The following is a 19,363-nucleotide window of genomic DNA, read 5'->3' as shown; positions in this document are numbered from 1 at the left end:
TATAACATGTATAAACAAATGATGTCTAGAACAGAAACGATATCAATCCACCTCAAAGGAGCAAAAATTACAATCGCCCACGTAGGGACTCGAACCCTAGACCCTCAGATTAAAAGTCTGATGCTCTACCGACTGAGCTACGCAGGCTGACGATAATGTTTAGAAAACAATATAGTTTATACCTTTCATTTAGCATATAGATAATGTACGGTAAGCATATATATAATGTACGGTACAACTTCGTTAACAGAGTCATTTCAAATTTATAGAAATTTTAAGACAGATCAACTTATTTACAACTGTTCTGCTCTCAATTTGCTTTATGATATAGACTTCTCACACAAGGAAATCCCGAAATTGCTATTATTATTCTGGGAAACGTAGGTTTGCCTGGCCTGAAACGAATTAAGAACACTAAATCAAATTTCTCTTAGTCAAAATGCAGGTCAAGAACATAACGTTAGTGAAAAAAAGTCTTGAAGAATTTGCTTTTTAGCGGGAATATCGTTTTCTGATGCAACGCGTGTGATTGGTTGCACTCTATATAGTTAAAAGTCATAACTGTATCTCATGAGCAGAGTGGCGCAGTGGAAGCGTGCTGGGCCCATAACCCAGAGGTCCGTGGATCGAAACCACGCTCTGCTAATTATTTTTTCTCATTGACGAAAATCTTTTTTCAGGCGACTGTCAGGAAATGATGACAAACGAAATTAATGTCAAAATAAAGTTGATCGTAAAACTATGACTCTATCCTGAAAAATCAACTAATTCAGTATGAAAAATATCACATGTATGTAATAAGTTGGTGAAATCCCTCAATATGTAAACGTTTGAATCCTCAAAGTAGTCATTTATGCAGCTATAAGATACATGTGCTACTCATTAATCAACAAAAGTTGAAACAAACCAGATAAAGAATCATGAATACCTATTCGAACGTTCGAAAATAAATGCTCATATTGATGATATATCAGTCCACATATTATATAAACCTATCTTTCGTCACGGAAAGAGGCGGTGGAGATCATGTTGTCGTTTACTTTGACGTTTTTCATGTTTTGCAAGCACAACTTGTTTTCGAATCTATCCATAACAAGAACACATAGTACTATAACAAAAAAGTTTGCAAAAAATACAGCCGCCCACGTAGGGACTCGAACCCTAGACCCTCAGATTAAAAGTCTGATGCTCTTTTTTTTTTTATCTTTATTAAAATAAGTCATCATATTATACACATTAAAATACATAAAACATTATCACAAGTGTCAATATCAATTCGAAATGTCTATAACATTCAATTTCAAGCTTCTGTATAAATGTCTACATGACACAATCTGATTATCAGTTTACATTTTCAAATTACTACAATTTAAATATTATATCATCATCTTCTTCTTTAACCAGAGGATTATCAATCAAAAATTTCTTTTCAAATAAAGACTTCATTTTACCTTTTTGACACATATACACATAAAAATACATGACATAATGTTTCAGTGCGTACTTAAAAAGTTGAACTAAATTAACATTTGTTTTGCCATTCATAATAATATTCCTTCTTCTAAATATACAATATCTTGCAGTTGAAAGCAGAAAGTTAACAAAACTGTCATTAACACCTTTCATTTTCCAATTTAACCCAAATAGTAGCAAATGTTCACTTTGTACACCACTTATTTTGTCAGAATCACAATTTTCAAATAATTTTACAAACAGTTCAGACAAATAGTTATGAAATTCTAACAGTTCATCACAGTTTATTAACATATGTAATAGATCTTCAATTTCACTACCACAAACATCACATAAATCATCATCTGACCATCCAATTCTTTTAAATTTACTTTTAGTAAATATACAATTATGAAGGATTTTGTAATCTAATTCAATACACTTTGCAGGTTTCCAGAATAAATTTACATTACACCACATTTTACTAATGTCATTATCATCAATATTGAACAGTGTTTTCCACATTTCAACACCACATGGATCTTTACAAATATCATCTAATAAACAATTATACAGCTTTTTAACAGTACACAATGGTAACTCAAATGGTACATGATTAATAATAACAGAAATGTCTATTGTTCTTTTTGCATTCCTATAATGCAATTCACGTTTCACGGTCTGCTTCCAGTCATCAGGAATTGCACAAATTAAACAATGATAACGATCAATTACATTCTTTACATTTGCATTTTCAAATACATTTTGTATTATTTCAACAATAGCACAATCAGGTAAAAACCCTGTTTTAACCTCATAACATATATCCTTAAGAGATATAATACCAGCATTTATAAAATCATACCAAAGTATTGGTTTATCCTTCAATACAATCTCCGGATTCCTAAACAATGGTTGGTCATATATATTTTCTACACTCAATTTCAATTCAGACTTCTGTCTCAAGATATACCAAGCTTCTAACATTTCAATATACACAATCGGTAAACATTTTAATTCACAACGTGGTACTTGCATAAACAAAACTTCTAAACCAAGATTCATATTATAAATTTTTGACACAAAGTATAGAAAAGTATGCTTCCATAGTACATCATATTCATCATTTATCAATCTTCCTAAAAACTTTAGTCTAAATGCATGTATTTTACATTTCATATCAACTAATTGCAAACCTCCATTACATTTATGATTTATTATAACATTATAATTCACCAAATGAGATCTCTTATTCCATACAAAATTAACACATAAAATCTTTATCTCATTATAAGCCCATTCCGGGATAGAGGATACAAAAAGAGTGTACCAAAATCTAGACATTATTAACGTATTTACAACAACAACTCTACCCTGCAATGTTAATTGCCTTTGTAACCATATATTCAAAAGAGATTTCAATTTTGATATCTTTTCTTTCCAATTTAGATCATCACATATATTTCTGTTTTTTCCAACATAAACACCAAGTAACTGTACATTATTATCACATACTTGTAAACCATACTCCTGTTTTTCTACAGGTGACAATTCTCCCTTTCCAACACATAAAATTTCAGATTTTTGTCTATTAATTTTAGCACCAGTTGCTCTACTATATAAATCAAAAACTTTAAAAACTTCTGATATAGATTGTTTATTACAAACAGATAAAGTTGTATCGTCTGCATGTTGAAAAATTAATCCTTCTTTTCCACTATTTGGAACAACAATACCTTTTATCAAATCATTTTTAACAATCTTATTATGTAAAGGCTCAGCAGCTAAAACATACAATAATGCACTTATAGGACAGCCTTGTCTAATACCATTTTTAATATGAAAATAGTTTGTCAAAAATCCATTACATTTTACAGCACTATTAATACCATTATAAAATATTTCAATCCATTTTACAAATCTATCACCAAATCCATATTTTCTTAACACATATAACAAATATTTATGACTCACTCTGTCAAATGCTTTTTCCTGATCTATTTTCATTATATACCCTTCAAGTTCATCTTTTTCAATGAGTTCTATAATATCTCTTACATTTGCAATATTATTTGATATATCCCTACCAATAATACAACATGTTTGATCATTAGATACAATCTTAGGCAATACAACCTTAAATCTATTTGCCATTATCCTGGCTAATATTTTATAATCAACCTGTAGTAATGAAATAGGTCTATAATTTTTCAAAGACTTTTTATCACCTTTCTTTTTATATATAAGACTTATCACTCCACATTTCATAGACCTGCCTAAAACACCTTCTTTTTCAATAACATTAAACAAATCAAATAAAACATTTCTGAGTTCATTATAAAATTGACAGTAAAACTCAACTGTGAGTCCATCAGACCCTGGACTTTTATTTTTTGACATTTGATTTATTGCTTTAAAAATTTCTTCATGTGAAATATCAGCATCACAAAAATTACAATCATTGTCATCTATTTTTGTATCTACACTATCTAACAATTCTGACATTTTATCATTATCTGTATCTACACATGAGTACAATTCTTTATAAAATTTATATTGTAAATCTAAAATACCTTCAGTAGCATAAACTGATTCATTATTTTCATTTAGTAATTCTTTTATAGAATTATTCTCTTGTTTATATTTCTCCAAATTTAAAAAATACTTTGTACATTTATCTGACTCAACAGCCCAAATAGCTTTTGATCTGAGTACTGCACCTCTACATTTTTCTAATTCATATGCTGACAACTCAAGTTTCAAACTTTCTAACTTAGCTACATCAATATCTACACCACAAGCAGCTTTTTCACATAAAAAATTGATTTGCCTTTCTAAAATTAACAGAGTCATTTCAAATTTATAGAAATTTTAAGACAGATCAACTTATTTACAACTGTTCTGCTCTCAATTTGCTTTATGATATAGACTTCTCACACAAGGAAATCCCGAAATTGCTATTATTATTCTGGGAAACGTAGGTTTGCCTGGCCTGAAACGAATTAAGAACACTAAATCAAATTTCTCTTAGTCAAAATGCAGGTCAAGAACATAACGTTAGTGAAAAAAAGTCTTGAAGAATTTGCTTTTTAGCGGGAATATCGTTTTCTGATGCAACGCGTGTGATTGGTTGCACTCTATATAGTTAAAAGTCATAACTGTATCTCATGAGCAGAGTGGCGCAGTGGAAGCGTGCTGGGCCCATAACCCAGAGGTCCGTGGATCGAAACCACGCTCTGCTAATTATTTTTTCTCATTGACGAAAATCTTTTTTCAGGCGACTGTCAGGAAATGATGACAAACGAAATTAATGTCAAAATAAAGTTGATCGTAAAACTATGACTCTATCCTGAAAAATCAACTAATTCAGTATGAAAAATATCACATGTATGTAATAAGTTGGTGAAATCCCTCAATATGTAAACGTTTGAATCCTCAAAGTAGTCATTTATGCAGCTATAAGATACATGTGCTACTCATTAATCAACAAAAGTTGAAACAAACCAGATAAAGAATCATGAATACCTATTCGAACGTTCGAAAATAAATGCTCATATTGATGATATATCAGTCCACATATTATATAAACCTATCTTTCGTCACGGAAAGAGGCGGTGGAGATCATGTTGTCGTTTACTTTGACGTTTTTCATGTTTTGCAAGCACAACTTGTTTTCGAATCTATCCATAACAAGAACACATAGTACTATAACAAAAAAGTTTGCAAAAAATACAGCCGCCCACGTAGGGACTCGAACCCTAGACCCTCAGATTAAAAGTCTGATGCTCTACCGACTGAGCTACGCAGGCTACTTAGAGAACACTCCCAAATTTTGCACATTTATAATTAACAGTTTCTCTCAAAACTTTTTGTTATACCACAGAATAGTTGATATAAAAGACCAGATTTATTTTACAAGTCTACTTAATACGATACGATTCTATTGTTTTATTTGACCCGTTTGCATCGAAATTAAAAGAAAATCAAAACTTATGATCGATGCTTTTCTATATAAATACCATGCAGCTGTGTCCATCGTCAGCTGCTAATAAAATTGCAATCAGACGACATTGTAGAGTCGTTCAAACTTAGGTATAGGGATCACACCTATAACATGTATAAACAAATGATGTCTAGAACAGAAACGATATCAATCCACCTCAAAGGAGCAAAAATTACAATCGCCCACGTAGGGACTCGAACCCTAGACCCTCAGATTAAAAGTCTGATGCTCTACCGACTGAGCTACGCAGGCTGACGATAATGTTTAGAAAACAATATAGTTTATACCTTTCATTTAGCATATAGATAATGTACGGTAAGCATATATATAATGTACGGTACAACTTCGTTAACAGAGTCATTTCAAATTTATAGAAATTTTAAGACAGATCAACTTATTTACAACTGTTCTGCTCTCAATTTGCTTTATGATATAGACTTCTCACACAAGGAAATCCCGAAATTGCTATTATTATTCTGGGAAACGTAGGTTTGCCTGGCCTGAAACGAATTAAGAACACTAAATCAAATTTCTCTTAGTCAAAATGCAGGTCAAGAACATAACGTTAGTGAAAAAAAGTCTTGAAGAATTTGCTTTTTAGCGGGAATATCGTTTTCTGATGCAACGCGTGTGATTGGTTGCACTCTATATAGTTAAAAGTCATAACTGTATCTCATGAGCAGAGTGGCGCAGTGGAAGCGTGCTGGGCCCATAACCCAGAGGTCCGTGGATCGAAACCACGCTCTGCTAATTATTTTTTCTCATTGACGAAAATCTTTTTTCAGGCGACTGTCAGGAAATGATGACAAACGAAATTAATGTCAAAATAAAGTTGATCGTAAAACTATGACTCTATCCTGAAAAATCAACTAATTCAGTATGAAAAATATCACATGTATGTAATAAGTTGGTGAAATCCCTCAATATGTAAACGTTTGAATCCTCAAAGTAGTCATTTATGCAGCTATAAGATACATGTGCTACTCATTAATCAACAAAAGTTGAAACAAACCAGATAAAGAATCATGAATACCTATTCGAACGTTCGAAAATAAATGCTCATATTGATGATATATCAGTCCACATATTATATAAACCTATCTTTCGTCACGGAAAGAGGCGGTGGAGATCATGTTGTCGTTTACTTTGACGTTTTTCATGTTTTGCAAGCACAACTTGTTTTCGAATCTATCCATAACAAGAACACATAGTACTATAACAAAAAAGTTTGCAAAAAATACAGCCGCCCACGTAGGGACTCGAACCCTAGACCCTCAGATTAAAAGTCTGATGCTCTACCGACTGAGCTACGCAGGCTACTTAGAGAACACTCCCAAATTTTGCACATTTATAATTAACAGTTTCTCTCAAAACTTTTTGTTATACCACAGAATAGTTGATATAAAAGACCAGATTTATTTTACAAGTCTACTTAATACGATACGATTCTATTGTTTTATTTGACCCGTTTGCATCGAAATTAAAAGAAAATCAAAACTTATGATCGATGCTTTTCTATATAAATACCATGCAGCTGTGTCCATCGTCAGCTGCTAATAAAATTGCAATCAGACGACATTGTAGAGTCGTTCAAACTTAGGTATAGGGATCACACCTATAACATGTATAAACAAATGATGTCTAGAACAGAAACGATATCAATCCACCTCAAAGGAGCAAAAATTACAATCGCCCACGTAGGGACTCGAACCCTAGACCCTCAGATTAAAAGTCTGATGCTCTACCGACTGAGCTACGCAGGCTGACGATAATGTTTAGAAAACAATATAGTTTATACCTTTCATTTAGCATATAGATAATGTACGGTAAGCATATATATAATGTACGGTACAACTTCGTTAACAGAGTCATTTCAAATTTATAGAAATTTTAAGACAGATCAACTTATTTACAACTGTTCTGCTCTCAATTTGCTTTATGATATAGACTTCTCACACAAGGAAATCCCGAAATTGCTATTATTATTCTGGGAAACGTAGGTTTGCCTGGCCTGAAACGAATTAAGAACACTAAATCAAATTTCTCTTAGTCAAAATGCAGGTCAAGAACATAACGTTAGTGAAAAAAAGTCTTGAAGAATTTGCTTTTTAGCGGGAATATCGTTTTCTGATGCAACGCGTGTGATTGGTTGCACTCTATATAGTTAAAAGTCATAACTATATCTCATGAGCAGAGTGGCGCAGTGGAAGCGTGCTGGGCCCATAACCCAGAGGTCCGTGGATCGAAACCACGCTCTGCTAATTATTTTTTCTCATTGACGAAAATCTTTTTTCAGGCGACTGTCAGGAAATGATGACAAACGAAATTAATGTCAAAATAAAGTTGATCGTAAAACTATGACTCTATCCTGAAAAATCAACTAATTCAGTATGAAAAATATCACATGTATGTAATAAGTTGGTGAAATCCCTCAATATGTAAACGTTTGAATCCTCAAAGTAGTCATTTATGCAGCTATAAGATACATGTGCTACTCATTAATCAACAAAAGTTGAAACAAACCAGATAAAGAATCATGAATACCTATTCGAACGTTCGAAAATAAATGCTCATATTGATGATATATCAGTCCACATATTATATAAACCTATCTTTCGTCACGGAAAGAGGCGGTGGAGATCATGTTGTCGTTTACTTTGACGTTTTTCATGTTTTGCAAGCACAACTTGTTTTCGAATCTATCCATAACAAGAACACATAGTACTATAACAAAAAAGTTTGCAAAAAATACAGCCGCCCACGTAGGGACTCGAACCCTAGACCCTCAGATTAAAAGTCTGATGCTCTACCGACTGAGCTACGCAGGCTACTTAGAGAACACTCCCAAATTTTGCACATTTATAATTAACAGTTTCTCTCAAAACTTTTTGTTATACCACAGAATAGTTGATATAAAAGACCAGATTTATTTTACAAGTCTACTTAATACGATACGATTCTATTGTTTTATTTGACCCGTTTGCATCGAAATTAAAAGAAAATCAAAACTTATGATCGATGCTTTTCTATATAAATACCATGCAGCTGTGTCCATCGTCAGCTGCTAATAAAATTGCAATCAGACGACATTGTAGAGTCGTTCAAACTTAGGTATAGGGATCACACCTATAACATGTATAAACAAATGATGTCTAGAACAGAAACGATATCAATCCACCTCAAAGGAGCAAAAATTACAATCGCCCACGTAGGGACTCGAACCCTAGACCCTCAGATTAAAAGTCTGATGCTCTACCGACTGAGCTACGCAGGCTGACGATAATGTTTAGAAAACAATATAGTTTATACCTTTCATTTAGCATATAGATAATGTACGGTAAGCATATATATAATGTACGGTACAACTTCGTTAACAGAGTCATTTCAAATTTATAGAAATTTTAAGACAGATCAACTTATTTACAACTGTTCTGCTCTCAATTTGCTTTATGATATAGACTTCTCACACAAGGAAATCCCGAAATTGCTATTATTATTCTGGGAAACGTAGGTTTGCCTGGCCTGAAACGAATTAAGAACACTAAATCAAATTTCTCTTAGTCAAAATGCAGGTCAAGAACATAACGTTAGTGAAAAAAAGTCTTGAAGAATTTGCTTTTTAGCGGGAATATCGTTTTCTGATGCAACGCGTGTGATTGGTTGCACTCTATATAGTTAAAAGTCATAACTGTATCTCATGAGCAGAGTGGCGCAGTGGAAGCGTGCTGGGCCCATAACCCAGAGGTCCGTGGATCGAAACCACGCTCTGCTAATTATTTTTTCTCATTGACGAAAATCTTTTTTCAGGCGACTGTCAGGAAATGATGACAAACGAAATTAATGTCAAAATAAAGTTGATCGTAAAACTATGACTCTATCCTGAAAAATCAACTAATTCAGTATGAAAAATATCACATGTATGTAATAAGTTGGTGAAATCCCTCAATATGTAAACGTTTGAATCCTCAAAGTAGTCATTTATGCAGCTATAAGATACATGTGCTACTCATTAATCAACAAAAGTTGAAACAAACCAGATAAAGAATCATGAATACCTATTCGAACGTTCGAAAATAAATGCTCATATTGATGATATATCAGTCCACATATTATATAAACCTATCTTTCGTCACGGAAAGAGGCGGTGGAGATCATGTTGTCGTTTACTTTGACGTTTTTCATGTTTTGCAAGCACAACTTGTTTTCGAATCTATCCATAACAAGAACACATAGTACTATAACAAAAAAGTTTGCAAAAAATACAGCCGCCCACGTAGGGACTCGAACCCTAGACCCTCAGATTAAAAGTCTGATGCTCTACCGACTGAGCTACGCAGGCTACTTAGAGAACACTCCCAAATTTTGCACATTTATAATTAACAGTTTCTCTCAAAACTTTTTGTTATACCACAGAATAGTTGATATAAAAGACCAGATTTATTTTACAAGTCTACTTAATACGATACGATTCTATTGTTTTATTTGACCCGTTTGCATCGAAATTAAAAGAAAATCAAAACTTATGATCGATGCTTTTCTATATAAATACCATGCAGCTGTGTCCATCGTCAGCTGCTAATAAAATTGCAATCAGACGACATTGTAGAGTCGTTCAAACTTAGGTATAGGGATCACACCTATAACATGTATAAACAAATGATGTCTAGAACAGAAACGATATCAATCCACCTCAAAGGAGCAAAAATTACAATCGCCCACGTAGGGACTCGAACCCTAGACCCTCAGATTAAAAGTCTGATGCTCTACCGACTGAGCTACGCAGGCTGACGATAATGTTTAGAAAACAATATAGTTTATACCTTTCATTTAGCATATAGATAATGTACGGTAAGCATATATATAATGTACGGTACAACTTCGTTAACAGAGTCATTTCAAATTTATAGAAATTTTAAGACAGATCAACTTATTTACAACTGTTCTGCTCTCAATTTGCTTTATGATATAGACTTCTCACACAAGGAAATCCCGAAATTGCTATTATTATTCTGGGAAACGTAGGTTTGCCTGGCCTGAAACGAATTAAGAACACTAAATCAAATTTCTCTTAGTCAAAATGCAGGTCAAGAACATAACGTTAGTGAAAAAAAGTCTTGAAGAATTTGCTTTTTAGCGGGAATATCGTTTTCTGATGCAACGCGTGTGATTGGTTGCACTCTATATAGTTAAAAGTCATAACTGTATCTCATGAGCAGAGTGGCGCAGTGGAAGCGTGCTGGGCCCATAACCCAGAGGTCCGTGGATCGAAACCACGCTCTGCTAATTATTTTTTCTCATTGACGAAAATCTTTTTTCAGGCGACTGTCAGGAAATGATGACAAACGAAATTAATGTCAAAATAAAGTTGATCGTAAAACTATGACTCTATCCTGAAAAATCAACTAATTCAGTATGAAAAATATCACATGTATGTAATAAGTTGGTGAAATCCCTCAATATGTAAACGTTTGAATCCTCAAAGTAGTCATTTATGCAGCTATAAGATACATGTGCTACTCATTAATCAACAAAAGTTGAAACAAACCAGATAAAGAATCATGAATACCTATTCGAACGTTCGAAAATAAATGCTCATATTGATGATATATCAGTCCACATATTATATAAACCTATCTTTCGTCACGGAAAGAGGCGGTGGAGATCATGTTGTCGTTTACTTTGACGTTTTTCATGTTTTGCAAGCACAACTTGTTTTCGAATCTATCCATAACAAGAACACATAGTACTATAACAAAAAAGTTTGCAAAAAATACAGCCGCCCACGTAGGGACTCGAACCCTAGACCCTCAGATTAAAAGTCTGATGCTCTACCGACTGAGCTACGCAGGCTACTTAGAGAACACTCCCAAATTTTGCACATTTATAATTAACAGTTTCTCTCAAAACTTTTTGTTATACCACAGAATAGTTGATATAAAAGACCAGATTTATTTTACAAGTCTACTTAATACGATACGATTCTATTGTTTTATTTGACCCGTTTGCATCGAAATTAAAAGAAAATCAAAACTTATGATCGATGCTTTTCTATATAAATACCATGCAGCTGTGTCCATCGTCAGCTGCTAATAAAATTGCAATCAGACGACATTGTAGAGTCGTTCAAACTTAGGTATAGGGATCACACCTATAACATGTATAAACAAATGATGTCTAGAACAGAAACGATATCAATCCACCTCAAAGGAGCAAAAATTACAATCGCCCACGTAGGGACTCGAACCCTAGACCCTCAGATTAAAAGTCTGATGCTCTTTTTTTTTTTTTTATCTTTATTATATTCACAATTCATATATACATATCACAGTTTCAATTACACAAATATAAAAACATTTTCATTATTTATTGTCCTTTCTCTGAAAATGAATCATATTTGCAAAATTATCTATATTGCGTGAAATATTTTTCACGAACATAATTATCTGATTAATATCAACTTTCGTATACTCATCTTTACATATATATCTATCATTTTCTATGGAAGAACATCATATCCCTATATTTATATTCAATCTCATTCTAATCTACCATTCAGCTCTTACATTCAAATTATAAAAGCCTACACCGAATACAATGAAAAATTAAAGAGTTTTAGTGTTTGTACAGTACTGTATCATTGTCCTACATTTGACGAAAATTGATACAATCGAAATAAAAGATCGCAAAGGGCTGGTCTCCATTCCACCATGCAAATAAATTCAAAAGTATTAAATATTAAGTCAATTATCAGCAATAATAAGACAAGCAAACAAAATCACAATCCAATTATCATAATTCAGCAAAAACATTTTTTCCCATTTTCTCACAGAAACATACACACTCTCATTACAAAAACAAATTATAAAATACTTAAACAAATTTTACAGTTTTTTATTTCCACAAGCCACGTTTTCAATCTCCAGTATTCCTTGACGGACTGCATCAGTCATCAGTTGTGTTTGTCTAACATCTTTAAAATCCTCGGTTACAACTTTGTTCAATAACCGGTACTCTCGTTCCCCGCGATTGACAGTTTCAACATTTTTATGGCCCATATGATATAATATCAGAAGTCCTCTATGAGTTTTTCCAATCAATATGTCCATACCACTTCGGTTTTGTTTTAAAACAATTTTATATATAAATCTACTAGCTTGTAAAGTTTTATTACGTTCTTTCAATTTATCACATGTTGACGGAGTAGATACACTATCACTATTAATCGTTTGACTAATTGTACACATTGATTCATCTACGGTGCATTTATTCTTTTCAATTCTCCCAACAGATACACTATGTTTATTTTTATTTACATTGTTTACACTTTCACTTGTTAAACAGGTTGGTGACATAGACAATTCATTACCTGTATCGATAGACAGTTCTATATTTGGATTCTCTATAATATCAATGTTACCTGTAGTAGCGGAGGCCACAGACGGGTCATCTTCAAAATCCATTATATCTAAGGTATTTGTCGTTACCCTTTCACTCGTTATTTGAATTATTTCAGATGGACGATCTGAACAAATCACATTTGTATTATTCTCAATATTTACATTGTCATTGTTATATTCTTTCATTCGTTTCTTATTACGATTGACGGTAGAACTTGATTTTCTTTTACTCTTAGTACTATCTTCATTTGTGAAAACTATAGAAACACGGGCTCTGTCATTCTCACCGTGAACAGTAAATGTGATATTACGAAATTGTTCGCATGCATTTTCTATAGTACTCATCAGTAGAGCTGGAAGTCTCTCCATTATAATTATAATTAAAAACAGTTATACAATTCACCCTCGGGTAGCCTCTTTCAATCCAACAATATTTACAACATTTCAAACAGTTAATAAAGACGGGTTTTTCAATATCAATGAAAAGAACTTACTTCTAAAACAAGTTAGAATGTTAATAATCCATATTTTAGCTTGGTAATCCGAGCAATAACTTATAATAGAGTATAATTTTCACAGTACTCAAAAACAACGTCCTGTCATATAAAGGTCCACTCGACTTTCTAAAAAGTCTGATGCTCTACCGACTGAGCTACGCAGGCTGACGATAATGTTTAGAAAACAATATAGTTTATACCTTTCATTTAGCATATAGATAATGTACGGTAAGCATATATATAATGTACGGTACAACTTCGTTAACAGAGTCATTTCAAATTTATAGAAATTTTAAGACAGATCAACTTATTTACAACTGTTCTGCTCTCAATTTGCTTTATGATATAGACTTCTCACACAAGGAAATCCCGAAATTGCTATTATTATTCTGGGAAACGTAGGTTTGCCTGGCCTGAAACGAATTAAGAACACTAAATCAAATTTCTCTTAGTCAAAATGCAGGTCAAGAACATAACGTTAGTGAAAAAAAGTCTTGAAGAATTTGCTTTTTAGCGGGAATATCGTTTTCTGATGCAACGCGTGTGATTGGTTGCACTCTATATAGTTAAAAGTCATAACTGTATCTCATGAGCAGAGTGGCGCAGTGGAAGCGTGCTGGGCCCATAACCCAGAGGTCCGTGGATCGAAACCACGCTCTGCTAATTATTTTTTCTCATTGACGAAAATCTTTTTTCAGGCGACTGTCAGGAAATGATGACAAACGAAATTAATGTCAAAATAAAGTTGATCGTAAAACTATGACTCTATCCTGAAAAATCAACTAATTCAGTATGAAAAATATCACATGTATGTAATAAGTTGGTGAAATCCCTCAATATGTAAACGTTTGAATCCTCAAAGTAGTCATTTATGCAGCTATAAGATACATGTGCTACTCATTAATCAACAAAAGTTGAAACAAACCAGATAAAGAATCATGAATACCTATTCGAACGTTCGAAAATAAATGCTCATATTGATGATATATCAGTCCACATATTATATAAACCTATCTTTCGTCACGGAAAGAGGCGGTGGAGATCATGTTGTCGTTTACTTTGACGTTTTTCATGTTTTGCAAGCACAACTTGTTTTCGAATCTATCCATAACAAGAACACATAGTACTATAACAAAAAAGTTTGCAAAAAATACAGCCGCCCACGTAGGGACTCGAACCCTAGACCCTCAGATTAAAAGTCTGATGCTCTACCGACTGAGCTACGCAGGCTACTTAGAGAACACTCCCAAATTTTGCACATTTATAATTAACAGTTTCTCTCAAAACTTTTTGTTATACCACAGAATAGTTGATATAAAAGACCAGATTTATTTTACAAGTCTACTTAATACGATACGATTCTATTGTTTTATTTGACCCGTTTGCATCGAAATTAAAAGAAAATCAAAACTTATGATCGATGCTTTTCTATATAAATACCATGCAGCTGTGTCCATCGTCAGCTGCTAATAAAATTGCAATCAGACGACATTGTAGAGTCGTTCAAACTTAGGTATAGGGATCACACCTATAACATGTATAAACAAATGATGTCTAGAACAGAAACGATATCAATCCACCTCAAAGGAGCAAAAATTACAATCGCCCACGTAGGGACTCGAACCCTAGACCCTCAGATTAAAAGTCTGATGCTCTACCGACTGAGCTACGCAGGCTGACGATAATGTTTAGAAAACAATATAGTTTATACCTTTCATTTAGCATATAGATAATGTACGGTAAGCATATATATAATGTACGGTACAACTTCGTTAACAGAGTCATTTCAAATTTATAGAAATTTTAAGACAGATCAACTTATTTACAACTGTTCTGCTCTCAATTTGCTTTATGATATAGACTTCTCACACAAGGAAATCCCGAAATTGCTATTATTATTCTGGGAAACGTAGGTTTGCCTGGCCTGAAACGAATTAAGAACACTAAATCAAATTTCTCTTAGTCAAAATGCAGGTCAAGAACATAACGTTAGTGAAAAAAAGTCTTGAAGAATTTGCTTTTTAGCGGGAATATCGTTTTCTGATGCAACGCGTGTGATTGGTTGCACTCTATATAGTTAAAAGTCATAACTGTATCTCATGAGCAGAGTGGCGCAGTGGAAGCGTGCTGGGCCCATAACCCAGAGGTCCGTGGATCGAAACCACGCTCTGCTAATTATTTTTTCTCATTGACGAAAATCTTTTTTCAGGCGACTGTCAGGAAATGATGACAAACGAAATTAATGTCAAAATAAAGTTGATCGTAAAACTATGACTCTATCCTGAAAAATCAACTAATTCAGTATGAAAAATATCACATGTATGTAATAAGTTGGTGAAATCCCTCAATATGTAAACGTTTGAATCCTCAAAGTAGTCATTTATGCAGCTATAAGATACATGTGCTACTCATTAATCAACAAAAGTTGAAACAAACCAGATAAAGAATCATGAATACCTATTCGAACGTTCGAAAATAAATGCTCATATTGATGATATATCAGTCCACATATTATATAAACCTATCTTTCGTCACGGAAAGAGGCGGTGGAGATCATGTTGTCGTTTACTTTGACGTTTTTCATGTTTTGCAAGCACAACTTGTTTTCGAATCTATCCATAACAAGAACACATAGTACTATAACAAAAAAGTTTGCAAAAAATACAGCCGCCCACGTAGGGACTCGAACCCTAGACCCTCAGATTAAAAGTCTGATGCTCTACCGACTGAGCTACGCAGGCTACTTAGAGAACACTCCCAAATTTTGCACATTTATAATTAACAGTTTCTCTCAAAACTTTTTGTTATACCACAGAATAGTTGATATAAAAGACCAGATTTATTTTACAAGTCTACTTAATACGATACGATTCTATTGTTTTATTTGACCCGTTTGCATCGAAATTAAAAGAAAATCAAAACTTATGATCGATGCTTTTCTATATAAATACCATGCAGCTGTGTCCATCGTCAGCTGCTAATAAAATTGCAATCAGACGACATTGTAGAGTCGTTCAAACTTAGGTATAGGGATCACACCTATAACATGTATAAACAAATGATGTCTAGAACAGAAACGATATCAATCCACCTCAAAGGAGCAAAAATTACAATCGCCCACGTAGGGACTCGAACCCTAGACCCTCAGATTAAAAGTCTGATGCTCTACCGACTGAGCTACGCAGGCTGACGATAATGTTTAGAAAACAATATAGTTTATACCTTTCATTTAGCATATAGATAATGTACGGTAAGCATATATATAATGTACGGTACAACTTCGTTAACAGAGTCATTTCAAATTTATAGAAATTTTAAGACAGATCAACTTATTTACAACTGTTCTGCTCTCAATTTGCTTTATGATATAGACTTCTCACACAAGGAAATCCCGAAATTGCTATTATTATTCTGGGAAACGTAGGTTTGCCTGGCCTGAAACGAATTAAGAACACTAAATCAAATTTCTCTTAGTCAAAATGCAGGTCAAGAACATAACGTTAGTGAAAAAAAGTCTTGAAGAATTTGCTTTTTAGCGGGAATATCGTTTTCTGATGCAACGCGTGTGATTGGTTGCACTCTATATAGTTAAAAGTCATAACTGTATCTCATGAGCAGAGTGGCGCAGTGGAAGCGTGCTGGGCCCATAACCCAGAGGTCCGTGGATCGAAACCACGCTCTGCTAATTATTTTTTCTCATTGACGAAAATCTTTTTTCAGGCGACTGTCAGGAAATGATGACAAACGAAATTAATGTCAAAATAAAGTTGATCGTAAAACTATGACTCTATCCTGAAAAATCAACTAATTCAGTATGAAAAATATCACATGTATGTAATAAGTTGGTGAAATCCCTCAATATGTAAACGTTTGAATCCTCAAAGTAGTCATTTATGCAGCTATAAGATACATGTGCTACTCATTAATCAACAAAAGTTGAAACAAACCAGATAAAGAATCATGAATACCTATTCGAACGTTCGAAAATAAATGCTCATATTGATGATATATCAGTCCACATATTATATAAACCTATCTTTCGTCACGGAAAGAGGCGGTGGAGATCATGTTGTCGTTTACTTTGACGTTTTTCATGTTTTGCAAGCACAACTTGTTTTCGAATCTATCCATAACAAGAACACATAGTACTATAACAAAAAAGTTTGCAAAAAATACAGCCGCCCACGTAGGGACTCGAACCCTAGACCCTCAGATTAAAAGTCTGATGCTCTACCGACTGAGCTACGCAGGCTACTTAGAGAACACTCCCAAATTTTGCACATTTATAATTAACAGTTTCTCTCAAAACTTTTTGTTATACCACAGAATAGTTGATATAAAAGACCAGATTTATTTTACAAGTCTACTTAATACGATACGATTCTATTGTTTTATTTGACCCGTTTGCATCGAAATTAAAAGAAAATCAAAACTTATGATCGATGCTTTTCTATATAAATACCATGCAGCTGTGTCCATCGTCAGCTGCTAATAAAATTGCAATCAGACGACATTGTAGAGTCGTTCAAACTTAGGTATAGGGATCACACCTATAACATGTATAAACAAATGATGTCTAGAACAGAAACGATATCAATCCACCTCAAAGGAGCAAAAATTACAATCGCCCACGTAGGGACTCGAACCCTAGACCCTCAGATTAAAAGTCTGATGCTCTACCGACTGAGCTACGCAGGCTGACGATAATGTTTAGAAAACAATATAGTTTATACCTTTCATTTAGCATATAGATAATGTACGGTAAGCATATATATAATGTACGGTACAACTTCGTTAACAGAGTCATTTCAAATTTATAGAAATTTTAAGACAGATCAACTTATTTACAACTGTTCTGCTCTCAATTTGCTTTATGATATAGACTTCTCACACAAGGAAATCCCGAAATTGCTATTATTATTCTGGGAAACGTAGGTTTGCCTGGCCTGAAACGAATTAAGAACACTAAATCAAATTTCTCTTAGTCAAAATGCAGGTCAAGAACATAACGTTAGTGAAAAAAAGTCTTGAAGAATTTGCTTTTTAGCGGGAATATCGTTTTCTGATGCAACGCGTGTGATTGGTTGCACTCTATATAGTTAAAAGTCATAACTGTATCTCATGAGCAGAGTGGCGCAGTGGAAGCGTGCTGGGCCCATAACCCAGAGGTCCGTGGATCGAAACCACGCTCTGCTAATTATTTTTTCTCATTGACGAAAATCTTTTTTCAGGCGACTGTCAGGAAATGATGACAAACGAAATTAATGTCAAAATAAAGTTGATCGTAAAACTATGACTCTATCCTGAAAAATCAACTAATTCAGTATGAAAAATATCACATGTATGTAATAAGTTGGTGAAATCCCTCAATATGTAAACGTTTGAATCCTCAAAGTAGTCATTTATGCAGCTATAAGATACATGTGCTACTCATTAATCAACAAAAGTTGAAACAAACCAGATAAAGAATCATGAATACCTATTCGAACGTTCGAAAATAAATGCTCATATTGATGATATATCAGTCCACATATTATATAAACCTATCTTTCGTCACGGAAAGAGGCGGTGGAGATCATGTTGTCGTTTACTTTGACGTTTTTCATGTTTTGCAAGCACAACTTGTTTTCGAATCTATCCATAACAAGAACACATAGTACTATAACAAAAAAGTTTGCAAAAAATACAGCCGCCCACGTAGGGACTCGAACCCTAGACCCTCAGATTAAAAGTCTGATGCTCTACCGACTGAGCTACGCAGGCTACTTAGAGAACACTCCCAAATTTTGCACATTTATAATTAACAGTTTCTCTCAAAACTTTTTGTTATACCACAGAATAGTTGATATAAAAGACCAGATTTATTTTACAAGTCTACTTAATACGATACGATTCTATTGTTTTATTTGACCCGTTTGCATCGAAATTAAAAGAAAATCAAAACTTATGATCGATGCTTTTCTATATAAATACCATGCAGCTGTGTCCATCGTCAGCTGCTAATAAAATTGCAA

At 33.6% G+C, this 19,363-nt stretch overlaps 10 non-coding genes across 10 annotated transcripts; all 10 read left to right on the top strand.

Annotated features, from left to right (window-relative positions):
* Positions 1-573: 573 nt before the first annotated feature.
* Trnam-cau (transfer RNA methionine (anticodon CAU)) lies at positions 574-645 on the top strand. The gene has a single exon. It is a non-coding gene; the product is annotated as a tRNA-Met (tRNA).
* Positions 646-4,622: 3,977 nt separating this feature from the next.
* Positions 4,623-4,694, top strand: Trnam-cau (transfer RNA methionine (anticodon CAU)). Its single transcript has one exon. It is a non-coding gene; the product is annotated as a tRNA-Met (tRNA).
* A 1,439-nt stretch (positions 4,695-6,133) lies between these two features.
* On the top strand, positions 6,134-6,205 carry Trnam-cau (transfer RNA methionine (anticodon CAU)). The gene has a single exon. It is a non-coding gene; the product is annotated as a tRNA-Met (tRNA).
* Positions 6,206-7,644: 1,439 nt separating this feature from the next.
* On the top strand, positions 7,645-7,716 carry Trnam-cau (transfer RNA methionine (anticodon CAU)). The gene has a single exon. It is a non-coding gene; the product is annotated as a tRNA-Met (tRNA).
* A 1,439-nt stretch (positions 7,717-9,155) lies between these two features.
* On the top strand, positions 9,156-9,227 carry Trnam-cau (transfer RNA methionine (anticodon CAU)). The gene has a single exon. It is a non-coding gene; the product is annotated as a tRNA-Met (tRNA).
* Positions 9,228-10,666: 1,439 nt separating this feature from the next.
* Trnam-cau (transfer RNA methionine (anticodon CAU)) lies at positions 10,667-10,738 on the top strand. Its single transcript has one exon. It is a non-coding gene; the product is annotated as a tRNA-Met (tRNA).
* Positions 10,739-13,940: 3,202 nt separating this feature from the next.
* Positions 13,941-14,012, top strand: Trnam-cau (transfer RNA methionine (anticodon CAU)). The gene has a single exon. It is a non-coding gene; the product is annotated as a tRNA-Met (tRNA).
* A 1,439-nt stretch (positions 14,013-15,451) lies between these two features.
* Positions 15,452-15,523, top strand: Trnam-cau (transfer RNA methionine (anticodon CAU)). The gene has a single exon. It is a non-coding gene; the product is annotated as a tRNA-Met (tRNA).
* A 1,439-nt stretch (positions 15,524-16,962) lies between these two features.
* Trnam-cau (transfer RNA methionine (anticodon CAU)) lies at positions 16,963-17,034 on the top strand. Its single transcript has one exon. It is a non-coding gene; the product is annotated as a tRNA-Met (tRNA).
* Positions 17,035-18,473: 1,439 nt separating this feature from the next.
* Trnam-cau (transfer RNA methionine (anticodon CAU)) lies at positions 18,474-18,545 on the top strand. Its single transcript has one exon. It is a non-coding gene; the product is annotated as a tRNA-Met (tRNA).
* Positions 18,546-19,363: the final 818 nt, after the last annotated feature.

Source organism: Mytilus trossulus, chromosome 10 (assembly GCF_036588685.1).
Source record: "Mytilus trossulus isolate FHL-02 chromosome 10, PNRI_Mtr1.1.1.hap1, whole genome shotgun sequence".
In the NCBI taxonomy this organism is placed as follows: domain Eukaryota; kingdom Metazoa; phylum Mollusca; class Bivalvia; order Mytilida; family Mytilidae; genus Mytilus; species Mytilus trossulus.
This window is presented reverse-complemented; position numbering and strand designations above follow the sequence as displayed.